The sequence below is a fragment of the Nerophis lumbriciformis genome, linkage group LG22 (genome assembly GCF_033978685.3).
Source record: "Nerophis lumbriciformis linkage group LG22, RoL_Nlum_v2.1, whole genome shotgun sequence".
Classification (NCBI taxonomy): Eukaryota; Metazoa; Chordata; class Actinopteri; order Syngnathiformes; family Syngnathidae; genus Nerophis; species Nerophis lumbriciformis.
Genome location: NC_084569.2, coordinates 25,859,453 through 25,877,908, shown reverse-complemented (window position 1 = coordinate 25,877,908; position 18,456 = coordinate 25,859,453).

Genomic DNA, 18,456 nt, shown 5'->3' with positions numbered 1-18,456 from the left:
TATGCTATATAAATATATATTTTTCTTATATGAATATAAGAAATATATGGCCCAAAAAGTACAGAACTCCAAAAATACTGAAATAAGACTTTTATTGACAAATATGTAGTACTTTAAAGTGACTTCCAGCTGTGTAAAAGCTGGACATTAGAGCACAACATGTACACTGCAACTCCATCTTATTTTCAAGCCAGAACTTTCAAATGGACCAAATACTGACTTGGACTATTAAAAAGAAAAAGAAACAATGCCATGTTACAGAATGGTGATGTTGGTTACAGAATGGTGGTGTTCATGAAAATGTTTTTCCATGCTTTCTCACCTCAGTGACAAACATTCACATTTTTTAAAGAAAAATCCTCCATAAGTATGGGGTGCCAGATGTAAACGTTCAGTCACACTTTTCCAGCAGATATATTTCTTACATTTAGCTCACTTTTCTCACATTTAACTCATTTTCATCACATTTAAATTTAAATTAAATGTTCAATCAATCAATCAATGTTTATTTATATAGCCCTAAATCACAAGTGTCTCAAAGGGCTGCACAAGCCACAACGACATCCTCGGTACAAAGCCCACATAAGGGCAAGGAAAAACTCACCCCAGTGGGACGTCGATGTGAATGACTATGAGAAACCTTGGAGAGGACCGCATATGTGGGTAACCCCCCCCCTTTAGGGGAGACCGAATGCAATGGATGTCGAGTGGGTCTGACATAATATTGTGAGAGTCCAGTCCATAGTTGATCCAACATAATAGTAAGAGTCCAGTCCATAGTGGGGCCAGCAGGACACCATCCCGAGCGGAGACGGGTCAGCAGCGCAGAGATGTTCCCAGCCGATGCACAGGCGAGCGGTCCACCCCGGGTCCCGACCCCGGACAGCCAGCACTTCATCCATGGCCACCGGACCTGTGCCCCCCCCCCCCCCCCCCCCCCACAAGGAAGAGGGGAGCAGAGGAGAAAAGAAAAGAAACGGCAGATCAACTGGTCTAAAAGGGGGGTCTATTTAAAGGCTAGTGTATACAAATGAGTTTTGAGATGGGACTTAAATGCTTCTACTGAGGTAGCATCTCTAATTGTTACCGGGAGGGCATTCCATAGTACTGGAGCCCGAATAGAAAGCGCTCTATAGCCCGCAGACTTTTTTTGGGCTCTGGGAATCACTAATAAGCCGGAGTTCTTTGAACGCAGATTTCTTGCCGGGACATATGGTACAATACAATCGACAAGATAGGACGGAGCTAGACCGTGTAGTATTTTATACGTAAGTAGTAAAACCTTAAAGTCACATCTTAAGTGCACAGGAAGCCAGTGCAGGTGAGCCAGTATAGGCGTAATATGATCAAACTTTCTTGTTCTTGTCAAAAGTCTAGCAGCCGCATTTTGTACCAATTGTAATCTTTTAATGCTAGACATAGGGAGACCCGAAAATAATACGTTACAGTAGTCGAGACGAGACGTAACGAACGCATGAATAATGATCTCAGCGGCGCTAGTGGATAAAATAGAACGAATTTTAGCGATATTACGGAGATGAAAGAACACTCTTAATGTGTGATTCAAACGAGAGAGTTGGGTCGCAGATAATACCCAGATTCTTTACTGATTCGCCTTGTGTAATTGTTTGGTTGTCAAATGTTAAGGTGGTATTATTAAATAAATGTCGGTGTTTAGCAGGACCGATAATCAGCATTTCCGTTTTCTTGGCATTGAGTTGCAAGAAGTTAGCTGTTAGTTGTTTAATTTCATTAAGACACGCCTCCAGCGTTGACTCTAAATGTTTAATATAAATGTACATATTAAATATACTGTATTTTTCGTACTCTAAGGCGCACTTAAAATCCTTCCATTTTCTCAAAATTCGACAGTGCGCCTTATAACCCGGTGCGCCAAATGTATGGAATAATTCTGGTTGTGCTTATCGACCTCGAAGCTATTTTATTTGGTACATGGTGTAATGACAAGTGTGACCAGTAGATGGCAGTCACACATAAGAGACACATGAAGCCTGCAAGATGACGCCAGTAAACAACACCACACCTTGAGAATATACAGTAGAACATTACACACGGTGCTCAAAAATCTGTCAAAAATATCTAAGTACGACTTTGTTAATCTACAAAGCTGCACCACTTGATGGATTGTCGGAGCATTATAGCAACCATAGTCAGACGTACTGTGCTTCAACATACGAGTATGTTGAAGCACAGTGTGTTTAAGGACCGTGTGTGTGTTTGAGGACCGCAAAATGGCACCTATTAGCAGACATATTAGCTGGCTTTTTGTTTCACAATATAATGCAAAACCAACTTTTCGTACCTTCCTGAAAATTTGCGCGGGCATTGTAGTCCGTGCTGACACCGCAGTCGATAAGTTTCTTCTTTTTCTCTATCTTCTTGATATGGGACATTCATCCTCTGATGGTAGCGGGGGTGTATATTGTAGCCCGGAAGAGTTAGGGATACAAGGGATTCTGGGTATTTGTTCTGTTGTGTTTATGTTGTGTTACGGTGCGGATGTTCTCCCGAAATATGTTTGTCATTCTTGTTTGGTGTGGGTTCACAGTGTGGCGCATATTTGTAACAGTGTTAAAGTTGTTTATACGGCCACCCTCAATGTGACCTGTATGGCTGTTGATCAAGTATGTCTTGCAGTCACTTTCATGTGTATGCAGAAGCCGCATACAACATGTGACTGGGCCGGCACGCTGTTTGTATGGTGAAAAATTAGAGTGTCCGCCTGAGATCGGTAGGTTGTGAGTTCAAACCCCGGCCGAGTCATACCTAAGACTATAAAAATGGGACCCATTACCTCCCTGTTTGACACTCAGCATCAAGGGTTGGAATTGGGGGTTAAATCACCAAAAGTGATTCCCGGGCGCGGCCACCGCTGCTGCTCACTGCTCCCCTCACCTCCCAGGGGGTGATCAAGGGGTGATCAAGGGTGATGGAGAATAATTTCGCCACACCTAGTGTGTGTGTGACAATCATTGGTACTTTAACTTTAACTTTAACTTTAAAAAGCGGACACGTCGACAGGTTGTAGAGGACGCTAAAGGCAGTGCCATCACGGCACGCCCTAAATATTGTTGCCCGGGTGAAAATCGGGAGAAATTCAGGAGAATGGTTGCCCCGGGAGATTTTCGGGAGGGACACTAAAATTCGGGAGTCTCCCGGAAAAATCGGGAGAGTTGGCAAGTATGAGTTACGCACCGCCCTCTTCGTCTAGCTACTACCACTGGTAAAGTTACTAAACATGTCAGACCTTAGTCAGTCTAAAAGTTACCATTCTCAACTTATTCATGACAAAACCAGGAACAAAACTAAGATTTGTTTCGGGGATGCCTTTGAAAGATGGAGACCATTAAAGATTTCCTAATTTCCTCCTTGATAGGTAAGTCAGGCATTTACCTTTTCTTATTACTTGTAATAAATGGAAATGGACATTCACCAGAACCCCTTCAATCCAGCACATCATCCCTGTTCTGCAGCAACTCCACTGGCTACCCATCAAACATCGCATCCGCTTTAAAATAATTCTCCTCACTTTCAAAGCCATCCATAACCTCTCTCCATCATATCTCTCTGACCTGATCCATGTCGCCACACCCTCACGTTCCCTAAGATCCTCTTCATCCATCCATCTCACTGTCCCTTTATTTAAACTGTCCACCATGGGTGCCCGAGCTTTCAGCCTCTCTGCCCCACATCTTTAGAACTCTTTACCACCAGACCTTCGCAACTTAGATTCAATATCCCTCTTCAAATCAAGACTCAAAACCCACCTATTCCTGACTGCTTATTCATTGTAATCATCTTTTCTCTTCTCTTTGTTGTTGTTGTTGTTTTTTTTTCATCCAATTTGATTTTATTGTTGTGATTTTGTACGGTGTCCTTGAGTGCCCAGAAAGGCGCCTTATAAATAAAATGTATTATTATTATTATTATTATTATTATTTGGTAGAAAATGGATGGATGGATGGATGGTATGTAAACTATATTATACAATACAGTCTATGATATTTTCTAACAAAGATAGTATGTTCCTTCAATCAATGCTTAGTTTGATGCGTAATGCTTAGCATGCTAGCCAGGGGTGTCACTAGCTTTTAAGGACAGGGGGGCTTAGCCCCCAGGAGATGCACAGGATGTGAGCGAACGTAGCGCACGAGCACAAAACCTCACAAACGGCTAACAAAGACTTAGAAATTATTCAAGGTTATTATTATTATTTCAGTCGGTTTCAATCTGTGTTCAGTACAACAACAAACATGGGTTTGCACAGTGCCTTTTTGTTTACAGCATCAACAAGAAACAATTACTTGCATGACCCTTCAAGATAAATTGAAACACAATGAAAGTCATGGCATTAGCCTTTATGTTATTAATTCACAACATAGAGGCTAATGCCACAACTTTCGCTCACAATACAATAATTGTTTGTTCCCAAATATTTTGAAGTTGCACAGATTACATTTTGGGCACATATGTGACTAAAATGGTTGTAAATTCAAGCCCTGGAAATATTACTTAATTACTTCAATTAAAGTAATATCTAGATCGGGATAATTTGGCTTATATATAATATATTTCTGTATATATATTATGGCAAGCCATGAAGGAAATTAAATATATATGGAAGTCTGAATAGAAATGAGAAACGTTTATATATACTGTAAATAAGAAAGACTTTGAGTCCCTCTGCTCATCTGAAAAAGAGCCAAATTGTCAAATTGCTGAGGGACCATCTTCAAATTTCAATGCTGAAACAAATAATGCAAACAATAAAATGTAACTTCCAGGGCTTGAGATTAACGTAGTCCCATCGTCCCGGGGACGGTAAAAAAAATGCACGGGACAAAATTAAATGCTCTCCGGGACGATGGCTTTTAACCATTTTTTTTTCTTTTTATGTATTTATTCATTTTACGTTTTATATTAAATGTCTTGGTTTTTCATCCCTCTGAAAATCACAAACAATAAAACAAATATATTTAATGATGTTTTTTTCATTATTTTAACAATAGGCTAATGTATATTACTTTATATGGATTCTGCAAGAAACACAAAACTTAAAAACTGTCATGTCTGTGTTGATCATGTTTTCGTTTTAGTCATGTTTTGTTTTGTTTAGTTATTGGACTCTTTAGTTTCTGGTTGTTCACTCCCTTGTTTTGTTTCCATAGCAACCCATTAGTTTTCACCTGTCACGTCACGCACCTGTTTCACGTTTTGAGTCACGCACCTGTTTTCGTTAATTATGTCTGTTATTTAAGCTTTTCTTTTTCTGTTGGTCAGCCTGGCAACATCCGCATTTATGCTCTGCACACTATTTATCCTCTCAAGCCATGTTCACAGTCCCATGCCACAGTAAGTGTTTTGTACTGTGTTCTTGCCTTTGTGCTATAGTCTTTTTGGTTTCATAGTTTGTTCTCCGCCACTGTGCGCGCTTTTCGTTTGTACTTTTTTAATGTCAAGACTTGATCCTTGGGTTTTGTTTTTCTGGAAGGCAACGGAAAGTTGGCTCGGGCGAGACGGGAATGTGAGTACATAATTCTTTATTACTATCAAAAAAGTACAAACGGAAAGCGCGCACAGTGGCGGAGAACAAACTATGAAACCAAAAAGACTATAGCACAAAGGCAATTAACTAAGAACACGGTACAAAACACTTACTGTGGCATGGGACTGTGAACATGGCTTGAGAGGATAAATAGTGTGCAGTGCATAAATGCGGATGTCGCCAGGCTGACCAACAGAAAAAGAAAAGCTTAAATAACAGACATGATTAACAAAAACAGGTGCGTGACTCAAAACGTGAAACAGGTGCATGACGTGACAGGTGAAAACTAATGGGTTGCTATGGAAACAAAACAAGGGAGTGAACAACCAGAAACTAAAGAGTCCAATAACTAAACAAAACAAAACATGACTGAAACAAAAACATGATCAACACAGACATGACAAAAACTAAATTATTTACAATTGCAGACACAAGATTTCGTGCAGCTTCACCCATTGTAAAGGAAGACGGAAGTCCACGCAGGAGAAAAATGACTACAAAGATGGTGTCTGGGTTTTTCTTATATATATACTGTATATATATATATATATATATATATATATATATAAATACATATTAAGTCTTTCATACACACACATATATATATATGAAAGACTTGAAGGTATACGAGATAAGCTCCAGCTCCCCCCGCGACCCCAAAGGGAATAAGCGGTAGAAAATGGATGGATGGATAGAGGATGTTGTGGCGCAGTGGAAGAATGGCCGTGCGCGACCCGAGGGTCCCTGGTTCAATCCCCACCTAGTACCAACCTCGTCATGTCCGTTGTGTCCTGAGCAAGACACTTCACCCTTGCTCCTGATGGGTGCTGGTTAGCGCCTTGCATGGCAGCTCCCTCCATCAGTGTGTGAATGTGTGTGTGAATGGGTAAATGTGGAAGTAGTGTCAAAGCGCTTTGAGTACCTTGAAGGTAGAAAAGCGCTATACAAGTACAACCCATTTATCATTTATCATTTATGTTGACTATTGGTCCTCCTAATTGTCAATCATTCTGGTGATGTTACGTAAGGACATATATATATATATATATATATATATATATATATGTATATATATATATATATATATATATATATATATATATATATATATATCAATATATATATCAAATAAAACAAATGGCTTTTCGATAAGCCATTTTTTATTGATTTATTTATTACAACGCCAATGGTTGTAATTCTGTAGCACTTATTATATATATATATATATATATATATATATATATATATATATATATATATATATATATATATATATATATATATGTATATATATATATATATATATATATATTATTTATTTATATAATAGGTTTTATTTGTAATCTACTTTACATTTGATTCCAAATCTCAAAGTGCTACAGAATTACAACCATTGGCGTTGTTCGGCCTATTTTGGCGTTGTAATAAATAAATCAATAAAAAATGGCTTATCGAAAAGCCATTTGTTTTATTTGATTATATATATATATATATATATATATATATATATATATATATATATATATATATATATATATATATATATATATATATATATATCAAATTTGTTTTATTTGATTATATATATATATATATATATATATATATATATATATATATATATATATATATATATATCAAATAAAACAAATGGCTTTTCGATAAGCCATTTTTTATTGATTTATTTATTACAACGCCAATGGTTGTAATTCTGTAGCACTTATTATATATATATATATATATATATATATATATATATATATATATATATATATATATATATATATATATATATATATATATAATTTATTTATATAATAGATTTTATTTGTAATCTACTTTACATTTGATTCCAAATCTCAAAGTGCTACAGAATTACAACCATTGGCGTTGTTAGGCCTATTTTGGCATTGTAATAAATAAAAAAATAAAAAATGGCTTATCGAAAAGCCATTTGTTTTATTTGATTATATATATATATATATATATATATATATATATATATATATATATATATTATATATATATATATATATATATATATATATATATATATATATATATATATATATATATATAAAATAAAACAAATGGCTTTTCGATAAGCCATATTTTATTTATTTATTTATTACAACTGTCTAATTCACTGTCTGGTCATGAGCCCCCCCCCCCCCCCCCCCCCCCCCCCGAAGTCCAAAGACTTGTAGTCGAGCACATTGTGCGCAGGGATGATGTTAACACTCAGTTACTGTCTCCATTACGACTGCGCACGTTCTCAGGAAAAGTCCCGAAACCCCCTCATGAAACAGACTATGAAGCCTGGAAAACACAGATGGAGATGTTAAGTGCTGATCCTAGTCTTGCTCCTTTGCACATAACCAGACGCATAATCGAAAGTCTCTTTTCCCCTGTTGCTGATTTAGTCAAACATTTGGAACCCAATGCCCTGCCTGCCCCATTCCTGCGGATTCTTGACTCCGCGTACGCTACTGTCGAGGATGGAGAGGAACTATTTGCCAAGTTCTTAAATATGTTCCAAGACCATGGAGAAAGACCATCTTCATATTTGCAGAGACTTCATTTAACAATCAGTGGCGTGATAAAACGAGGTGGCATTCCGGCAGGCGACACAGACAAACACCTGTTGAAGCAGTTTTGCAGGGGCTGCTGGGACAATACTGTGATAAACAAGTTGCAATTGGAACAGAAAAAGGATCAGCCGCCCTCCTTTGCCGATTTACTCTTGATGCTCAGAACTGAAGAAGACAGACAGTACACCAAAGATATTCTCATGAAAAGACACATTCCCTCAGTTAAACATAGTGTCAATCTACAGACTCAGAGCGCTACTCGATGTTCGTGTGGCCATTCTTCAGATGCAAGTGCCATTGATGATTTGAAAAAGCAAATGGTTAAGCTTCAAGAGCAGATGTCTGCTCTGTTGTCTAGAAAAACAGAACACTGACAGAACAGATCACAAACAGAACAAGCAGAAACCAAGAAACAGCTATGCGCCAACACCTTGGTTTTGTTTCAAATGCGGGCAAGATGGACACATTTCCCCAAACTGTTCAAACAATCCAAACCCCGCTCTAGTGGAGAACAAGAGTAGACAGGTCAAGCTCAAGCAACAAAGCCGTTAAACTGCATGCAGCTTCCTTGGAGGGACAAGTGGAAGCAGTCCACCGATCGTTGTCTCCACAGCAGGCACTCAACTTTTCAAGCCTCAATACCAAAAGGCTTGGTTGGCACCATAAGCACTGGAGAAATCAAAATCCGAGGAGCCAAATTCCATTGCCTCTTTGATACAGGATCTCAGGTCACAACAGTTTCGCTCTCGTTTTACAACACCTACCTCGCAGATCATGAAGTAAAACCTTTGAACAATCTCCTTGAGGTAGAGGGCGCCAACGGACAGAGTGTGCCTTATATTGGATATATAGAGCTTGGCATAACATTCCCGGCAGAGTTTGTCGGTGAGGAGATGGACATTGACACGCTTGCCCTCGTTGTCCCTGACCTGCGATCTTCACAGCCGCCTGTTCACATTGGCACAAACACTTTGGACACTGTGTATGACCTTCATAGTCATAAACGACCCGAATTCCATCCGGTTCCCTTTGGTTACAGAGCAGTGCTGAAGATTCTGGAAATAAGACACAAGCCGGCAACCGATGACCACCAGGGAGTGTTGAGTCCACCGAGGCCCTGACAATCCCTGCTGGGCGAACTGTAGTGCTGGATACTTTTGCTGTGTGTCCATTCCTGCAAGGTGAGAAAGAAGTTGTGATTCAACACCCAGCTTCGTTTACCCTCCCTGGTGGTCTGATTATACAGTCCTGCCTGGTTGATCAACCATCTGTCCAACCTGCCAGGCTGCCTGTGGTAGCCACGAACAAATCAGCTCACGACATTGAGATGCCAGTCAGAGCACGCATTGCCAAAATCAGTGCCATCCAGTCTGTTTTCCATAAAGAGCAAAGTGTAGACCCAACCCAGTTAACATACAATTTTGGTGACTCTCCTCTCTCCCCTGAATGGAAGCTCCGTGTGACAGCTATGCTCAACAGCGTTCCGGAGGTCTTTGCGAAACACGACCTTGATTTCGGTCGAACAGACAAGGTAAAACATGAAATCAACTTGTCTGATCCAGACACCTTTAAACAACGGCCTAGGCCGCCTCATCCTCAAGACGTGGATGTTGTTTGCAAGCACCTTCAGGAATTGTTGGAGTCCGGCGCCATACGTGAATCAAGCTCACCTTTTGCTCCCCGATAGTTGTGGTGAGGAAGAAAAATGGCACAGTTAGACTCTGCATCGACTACAGGAAGTTAAATGCACAAACCATCAAAGATGCCTATGCCCTGCCTCAGCTTGAGGACACGTTTTCAGCGTTGTCTGGTTCTGTTTGGTTCTCGGTGTTGGATTTAAAATCTGGGTATTACCAGATCGAGATGGAGGAGAGGGACAAGGCCAAGATCGCTTTCGTCTGCCCGCTGGGGTTTTACGAATTTAACCGCATGCCCCAAGGTATCACCAAAGCGCCGAGCACATTCCAGGGGCTCATGGAGCGTTGCGTGGGGGACTTAAATCTGAAGCAGGCACTAGTCTTCATTGATGACTTAATAGTATTTGCCCCAACGCTAGAAGAACACGAGCAGAGACTCAAGAATGTACTTCAGCATTTGAAGGAGTATGGGTTAAAGCTATCAGTGGAGAAATGCATGTTCTTTCAGACGTCTGTCCGCTATCTTGGGCATGTGGTTTCCAGTAACGGAGTGGAGACGGACCCCAGCAAGATTGCCGCCTTAATAACTTGGCCAGTCCCGAAGAACCTTAAAGAGCTTCAATCATTCCTCGGCTTTGCGGGATATTACCGTAGGTTCGTTCAGGGGTACTCTTCTATCGCAAGACCCCTCAATGAGTTGACTGCCGGTTACCCTCCGAGCCAAAAGAAAACAAAGCAAGCGGTCAAATCCCAACACTATCTTGACCCAAAAGAGAACTTTGGTGGACGTTGGACACCTGCTAGCCAGGACTCTTTCGAGGCCATAATCCAGAAGCTCACCACAACCCCCGTCCTCGCTTTTGCGGATCCAAGCAAGCCTTACGTCCTGCACACAGACGCTTGTTCAACCGGGCGGTGTTATATCAGGAGCACGATGGACGCAAAAGAGCTGTTGCATTTGCCAGCAGGGGCGTATCACGCAGCGAAGCCCGTTACTCTGCCCACAAACTAGAGTTTTTGGCTCTAAAATGGGCAGTGACAGAAAAATTCAGTGACTACCTGTATGGCTCCACCTTCACCGTAGTCACTGACAGCAATCCGCTCACCTACTTGCTGACATCTGCCAAACTGGACGCGACAAGCTACCGGTGGCTCTCGTCGCTCTCCACATACACCTTCAAAATTATTTACAGAGCAGGGAAGCTGAACGCCGATGCGGATGGGCTCTCTCGGCGGCCTCATGTGGAACACCCAGAGGACGCCCGTTCCCAGAAGGAACGAGAGAGAATCCTGAGGTTCGCACAACACCATTTGGCCGACCCTTCCTGCATGTCTATTGACGAACACAGGCAGTATGTGACAGGCACCTTGTGCACAGCTCACCCGACAAACCGCAAGTGGCAGCTCTTGTGCAAGCTCTCTCAATCAGCGTTGACGGCCTACCGGACAGCTTTGTGGATGATCAACAGTTCTCTTCTCCAGTCATTTCCTTTCTGTCTGTCACTGAGATTGCAGACAAACAAAGAGCAGATCTGGTTATTCAGCATGTTGTCGCCCAGTTGGAACACGGATGCAGCCCGCCGCCTTCTCTGAGGGAACAGCTTCCAGATCTGCCACTGCTCCTGTGTGAGTTGCCACGACTGGAGATCTTCAATAATGTCCTCGTTAGGAAAGGAAACATCAATGGTGAGCCCAGCTACCAACTTGTCTTACCAGAGGAGTGTCGAGCAGAGGTCCTCTACCAGTTGCATGACCAGATGGGCCATCTTGGAACAGAGAGGACACTTGACCTCATTAGAGCACGCTTCTACTGGCCACGCATGTCCATCGACATTACTAATAAAGTAAAAACCTGTGAGAGGTGTGTTCGTAGGAAAGCGCTGCCAGAGAGAGCTGCACCGTTAGTAAATATCCAAACAGCAAGACCGCTTGAACTTGTTTGTATGGACTTTCTTTCAATCGAGCCAGATCGGAGTAGCACAAAGAATGTACTTGTCATCACTGACCATTTTACTAAGTACGCTGTAGCGGTCCCAACCCCGAATCAGAAAGCCACGACAGTAGCCAAAGCCCTGTGGGACAATTTCCTGGTTCATTATGGAATACCCGAAAGGCTCCACAGCGACCAAGGGCCTGATTTTGAATCACACACCATCAAGGAGCTCTGTCAGATTATGGGAATCCACAAGATCAGAACCACGCCTTGCCACCCTCATGGCAACCCTGTGGAAAGGTTCAACCGTACGCTCCTCAACATGTTGGGCATCCTGCAAGACCAAGACAAAACTCATTGGAGGGATTTTGTCAAGCCTCTGGTACATGCTTACAATTGCACCCACAATGACGTCACCGGCTACTCCCCCTACGAATTGATGTTTGGTCGACAACCCCGGTTGCCTATCAATTTGGTTTTTGGTCTGCCTGTGTCTGGAAATCCTCAAACATCTCATTCACAGTACGTTGAAAAGCTTAAGTCCCATCTTGAAGACAGCTACCGCATTGCGACTGAGAATGCAGAAACGGTCATGGGGAGGAACAAGTCTCGATTTGACAAGAGAGTTACACCCTCCGAATTATCGGTAGGGGATAGAGTCTTGGTTAGGAATGTCAAGTTGAGAAGCAAGCACAAGATAGCAGATAGGTGGTAGTCGGATGTGTATATTGTCAAGGAGAGAGCCGGCACTCTTCCGTTATATACCGTCAAGCCTGAGGGGAAAGATCGACCTGTAAGGACCCTCCACCGAGACTTGCTGCTGCCTTGTGGCTATTTGTCAACAACCCCCAAAGCAGACTTGCCAAAGCAAACAATGACATCAGCCAGAGTGATTCCACCAGTGGACCCAGCAATACTGGAGCTCTCTGAACCAGAATACTACCCCCCAGATGTGTATCTACCCAACTTACCTGAAACCTGCTCCGCTCCAGCAAAATTCACAAGTGTGATTGACTTACCTGTTCCTATACCTTCAGTTGTCCCAGTTGCAGTGCCCGTGAGTTCGCCTGGCCAGCCCTCACAACGTGCTACAGAAGGGGATCCTGTTGGTGTGGTGCACAGTGTAGAGATGGATCAGGAAACGCCTGCCGACCCTGGGCAAGTGTTTGAATTGCAGGACACAGAGTTAGTGCCAGAAGTGGATGGTGATGCTTTGGGGCAGCCAGAGGACAGCACTTCCTCTACGTCAGGCTTTCCGCAAGCAGCATCTACCTTGAGTGAGCCCGAGTCACCCACTGGAACCGAAACATTCAGTCCAGAATCTGTATCGCTAGCTCCACGGTCTACTCGAACCCGCAAACCTCCCAGTCGCCTTCAATATTTAAAGCTTGGACATCCAGTTTGCGCAGTATCCAGACCTTGTTCCAAGGATTGAGTAATGTCTTTGATTCTACACTGCAAGTAGAGGAGTCTGGATCGACAATCACTCCCCAGGAACGAATTGTTTGCCGCCAGCCACCTCCATGTACGAGGCCGTACATGAGTATAGGGGGGGAACCTGTAACCCATATTTAAAATACCCTTTGAAAACATTCATACAGTGCAAAGACTTTTATTGTGGAGGGTTACTTCCTGCCGCTCGCTTCCTTTTAAGGAAGTGCTACTCACTTCACCACCCACTCCCGTCTCTGCTGTGGCTGTGGTGCTGTGAGACGCACTTGAGAAGAAACTCGCAAAATCTTCTCATTCTCACACTTTGCAAACTTCATAATTAGAGCCGGCATGTTCGATTAACAGTACATGGTATGTTGTTTTGCCCTCGATTACTCAGGTCAGGTTTTTTTTACGGGAAAGAATACCCGTTGACCCAAACAACCTGAGCTTCCTATCCACCTTCAAACTCAACTCAACAAATGGCGAGTTAAACAACTACGCGGTAGGACAAGCATTTTTTCTCCTCCGCCGCGAACCTTTTGGATTACTTTTGTTTTTGAACTGAACTTTTGGACTGACGCGAAAGCGTTTGCGTACCTTTTGAACTGAACTGTGAACTTGTTCCGAGAAGGCAGCAGGACTGCATCTTCTATTTTTGTTTTGGGCATTTTTTTCTTCTTCTTCCTATTGTGTCATCTGTGGCATTGATATTCTTGTGTGAATATATTTAATGTAGTCGAAACCAAGCTAACTAGTTGTCGACATCTTTCATACCTCAGGCTCCTAGACGAACTATCTTCTGTCATACGGTTTACACTCTTAACCCGCCTAGCCCATGCAAGCGTTACAAAACCATCTTGCAAGAAGCATAAACAAGAGAAACCTACAGCGTAGGACTCGTCGATTGAAGTTCCTTGGCGTAGGATTGGTATCTAGCAACCTCAGTCAGGGAGAGTGGGAGGCGACGACAGATTTTTGACCATGATTGCAGTACCATTTCTGGCCACATTCCTACATATGGCACATTTAAGCTGAATTGGTGAATTGGTCAAAAATTTATAACAAGATTGATTTGGATTATTTTGAGCAATTTCAAAGAAACTTTGTAGCATTTGAGTCAACATTGCCACTTTTTCTGGTCGCATTTAATCTGTTTGCTCTTTTTTTCCACTTTTTTGTGTGTTTTTTTTTTATTATTTTGAGAATGCGTCGCGGACCATTAAAAAATTAGCCGCGGCCCGCAAATGACCCTGCTTTGGACACCTTTGGCGTAAATGAAAAGGGACCTCCAATTAACAGTATGCTTACAGGGGAACTGCACTTGTTTTTGAATTTTGCATATCGTTCACAGTCAATATAAAAGACAAGCAGACAAAAGGTTGGCTTTTTTGCATTCTAACATGTAAACTTTGCTCGTTGTAGGTGGTTAACAATGCAGCTAATGGGAGTAATCAGTTCTACCTCTAAATCACTTTAAAAATACATTCAAAAAGTGCCAACAGTACTTAATTTACGTTCTGTAACCTGTATAATAACCAAACTGTAGCGACATTGTTATTATAAGAGCGATTTGAGTTTGTAATGCACAACACAATGTGATATGACACCAATCTGTACTGAGTGAAAAACATGAACAATCATATTACAGTATCTGTAAAGTATTATTTTGTGTTTTGTTTGTACACAGCTAGCCAGACAGTGTAAGTACTGTAGTTATAATAACACACATGGCGTGCTGCGTGTATCATGATCAATACAAAGTGTGACTCATTCGATGGACAGTTGTCTGTTTGATCCAGCTGGCAGGCAACGTTTTTTCCAGTTTATTTGGGTAGGCACTTCATTTATGTTGAAATAACTGGCTCCAAGTTCCACATTTACAGCGTCAAAGTCGCTATCACCTCACTCTCTCAGCTTCAGCATCTCACTCTTCCTTCATGTTGGCTTCTTTCAGCAGCAGTTCATCCTCCGTATATTCAGCTTCAAAAAGATAAAGTTGTGAATCCTCATTTGTCCAAAAATGTTTGTTGCCGAGTCTGCCATGATTAGAAAACACTTGTGTTGGTTTCCGGAAGTAGGAACACACAATTGTTGCCAGAAGTGAAGTTGGAACTATGGAAATGGAAATCATGGCGCGGAGGATGTCATTCAAGCGTTTTTTTTGTCATCTTTACAATGCTAAAAAAAAAAGATGTTTGTTCTTGTCTTTCATAATGATTGTGAACAAAATTCCGAAAAAAAGTGAAGTTCCCCTTTAAGTGATTCCACGCAACCCCCTGACTTTAATTTCATAAAGATCAAATCAACATTACTGGACTTATTTGTGCGAGTCGACCAAAACAAGTCGAGTCCACACATCTCACGCCAACACCTGCGGTGGTGCGCTAAGGGACAAGGTGTTTGACTTCAGATTGAGGGTGAGGGCTGACAAATGTCAAAAGTGGGACTCAATATGACATAGTATGACTGTCATACTAAATATGAACGTTATATAAACATAACTCCAAAACCAAACTTGCAATCTGTCTAAGAATGCCAGTAATATTGAATCTATGTGAGTTTTACCAGAATCAGGTATTTTGGTAAGGTTTACAAATACAAAAATTTGTTTTACTCCTAATGACAGTATAATTGCCACACTCAATATGACAGTTATTTAAACATAACTCCTAAACAACACATGCAAAATGGTTAAAAATGCCTGGAGAAATGTATCTTTGTGAGTTTCACTGGAAAAAAAAATATTTTGTAAGGTTTGTAAAGGCAAAAGTTAGTTTTTTTTACTCAATATGACAGTATTACTGTCATACTGATTGTAAAAGTTATATAAACATAACTCCAAAACCAAACATAAATTATGTCTAAAAATGGCTGTAATATTACATCCATGTGAGTTTTACTAGAATCAGTTGTTTTTGTAAGGTTTGCAAATACAAAATAATGGTTTTACTCACTATGACAGTATACTGTCACATTCAATATGACAGTTATTTAAACATAACTAATAAACCACACATGTAAAATGGCTAATAATGCCTGGAGAAATGTATCTTTGTGAGATTACTGGAAAAAATAATTTGTAAGGTTTGTAAAGACACAAGTTAGTTTTTTTTACTCAACATGATGGTACAACTGTCGTACTAAATATTAAAGTTATATAAACATAACTCCAAAACCAAACATGCATTATGTCTAAAAATGCATGTAATTTGTATCTATGTGAGTTTAACCAGAATCAGATATTTTGGTAAGGTTTACAAATACAAAAATCAGAATTTACTTATAATGACAGCATAACTGCTTCATTTAATTTGACAGTTATTTAAACATAACTCCTAGACCACACATGCAAAATGGCTAATAATGCCTGGGGAAATGTATCTTTGTGAGTTTTACTGGAAACAAATATTTTGTAAGGTTTGTAAAGACACAAATTAGTTTTTTTTACTCAACATGATTGTATAACTGTCATACTAAATATGAAAGTTATATGAACATAACTCCAAACCCAAACATGCCTTATGTCTAAAAATGCGTGTAATTTTGAATACATGTGAAATTTACTAGAAACAGGTATTTTGATAAGGTTTATGAATACAAAAAGTAGGTTTTACTCATAATGACAGCATATCTGCCACGTTCAAAATTACAGTTATTTAAACATAACTCCTAAACCAAACATGCTAAATGACTAATAATGCCTAGAGAAAGGTATCTTTGTGAGTTTTACTGGAAGGAATATATTGTATGGTTTGTAAAGACACAAGTTAGTTTTTTTTACTCAATTTAACAGTATAGTTGTCATACTGTATATGAAAGTTATGTAAACATAACTCCAAAACGACACATGCAATCCGTCAAAAAATGCCTGTAATATTGAATATACGTGAGTTTTATCAGAATCAAGTATTTTGGTAAGGTTTACAAATACAAAAAATAGGTTTTACTCATAATGACATTATAACTGCCCCACTCAATATTACAGTTATTTAAACATAACTCCTAAAACACAAATGCAAAATGCCTGGAGAAATGTATCTTTGTGAATTTTACTGGAAAAAAATATTATGTAAGGTTTGTAAAGACACAAATTAGTTTTTTTTACTCAATAAGATGGTATAACTGTCATACTAAATATGAAAGTTATATAAACATAATTCCAAAACCAAACATGCTCTATGTCTAAAAAAATCCTGTAATATTGTATCTATGCGAGTTTTACCAGAATCAGGTATTCTGGTAAGGTTTACAAATACAGAAAATAGGTTTTACTAATAATGACAGTATAACTGCCACAATCAATATGACAGTTATTTAAACAAAACTCCTAAACCAAACTTGATAAATGGCTAATAATGCCTGGAGAAATGTATCTTTGTGAGTTTTACTGGAAAAACATATTTGTAAGGTTTATGAAGACACAAGTTAGTTTTTCTTTTACTCAATATGATGGTATAACTGTCATACTAAATATGAAAGTTATATAAACATAACTCCAAAACCAAACATGCATTATGTCTAAAAATGCCTGTAATATTGTATCTATGTAAGTTTTACCCGAATCAGGTATTTTGATAAGGTAAATACCAATCTAACTAACTGCTACATTCAATTTGAAAGTTATTTAAACATAACTTCCTAACCACACATGCAAAAAGGCTAATAATGCCTGGAAAAGTATCTTTGTGAGTTTTACTGGAAAACATTTTTTTTGTAAGGTTTGTAAAGACAAAAGTTAGTTTTTTTAATTTAATATGACAGTATAACTGTCATACTAAATATGGAAGTTATATAAACATAACTCCAAAAGTGAACATGCATATTATGTCTAAAAATGCCTAAAATATTGTATAAATGTGAGTTTTACCAAAATCAGGAAATTTGGTAAGGTTTATGAATACAAAAATTAGGTTTTACTCATAAAGACATTATAACTGCTACATTCAATTTGAAAGTTATTTAAACATAACTTCCTAACCACACATGCAAAAAGGCTAATAAAGCCTAAAACAATGCATCCTTGTGAGTTTTACTCGAAACATATGCTTTTTTAAGGCTTGCAAACACAAATGTAGTTTTTTACTCAATATGACAGTAATATGTGGGCTTTGTACCGACGATGTCGTTGTGGCTTGTGCAGCCCTTTAAGACACTTGTGATTTAGGGCTATATAAATAAACATTGATTGATTGATTGATTGAATATTCTTAAAATCCTGAGATAATGCGAAATAAGCAATACAATGTTTTTCAACATAATTTCTACACCAAACATGCAACATGTCTAATAATACCC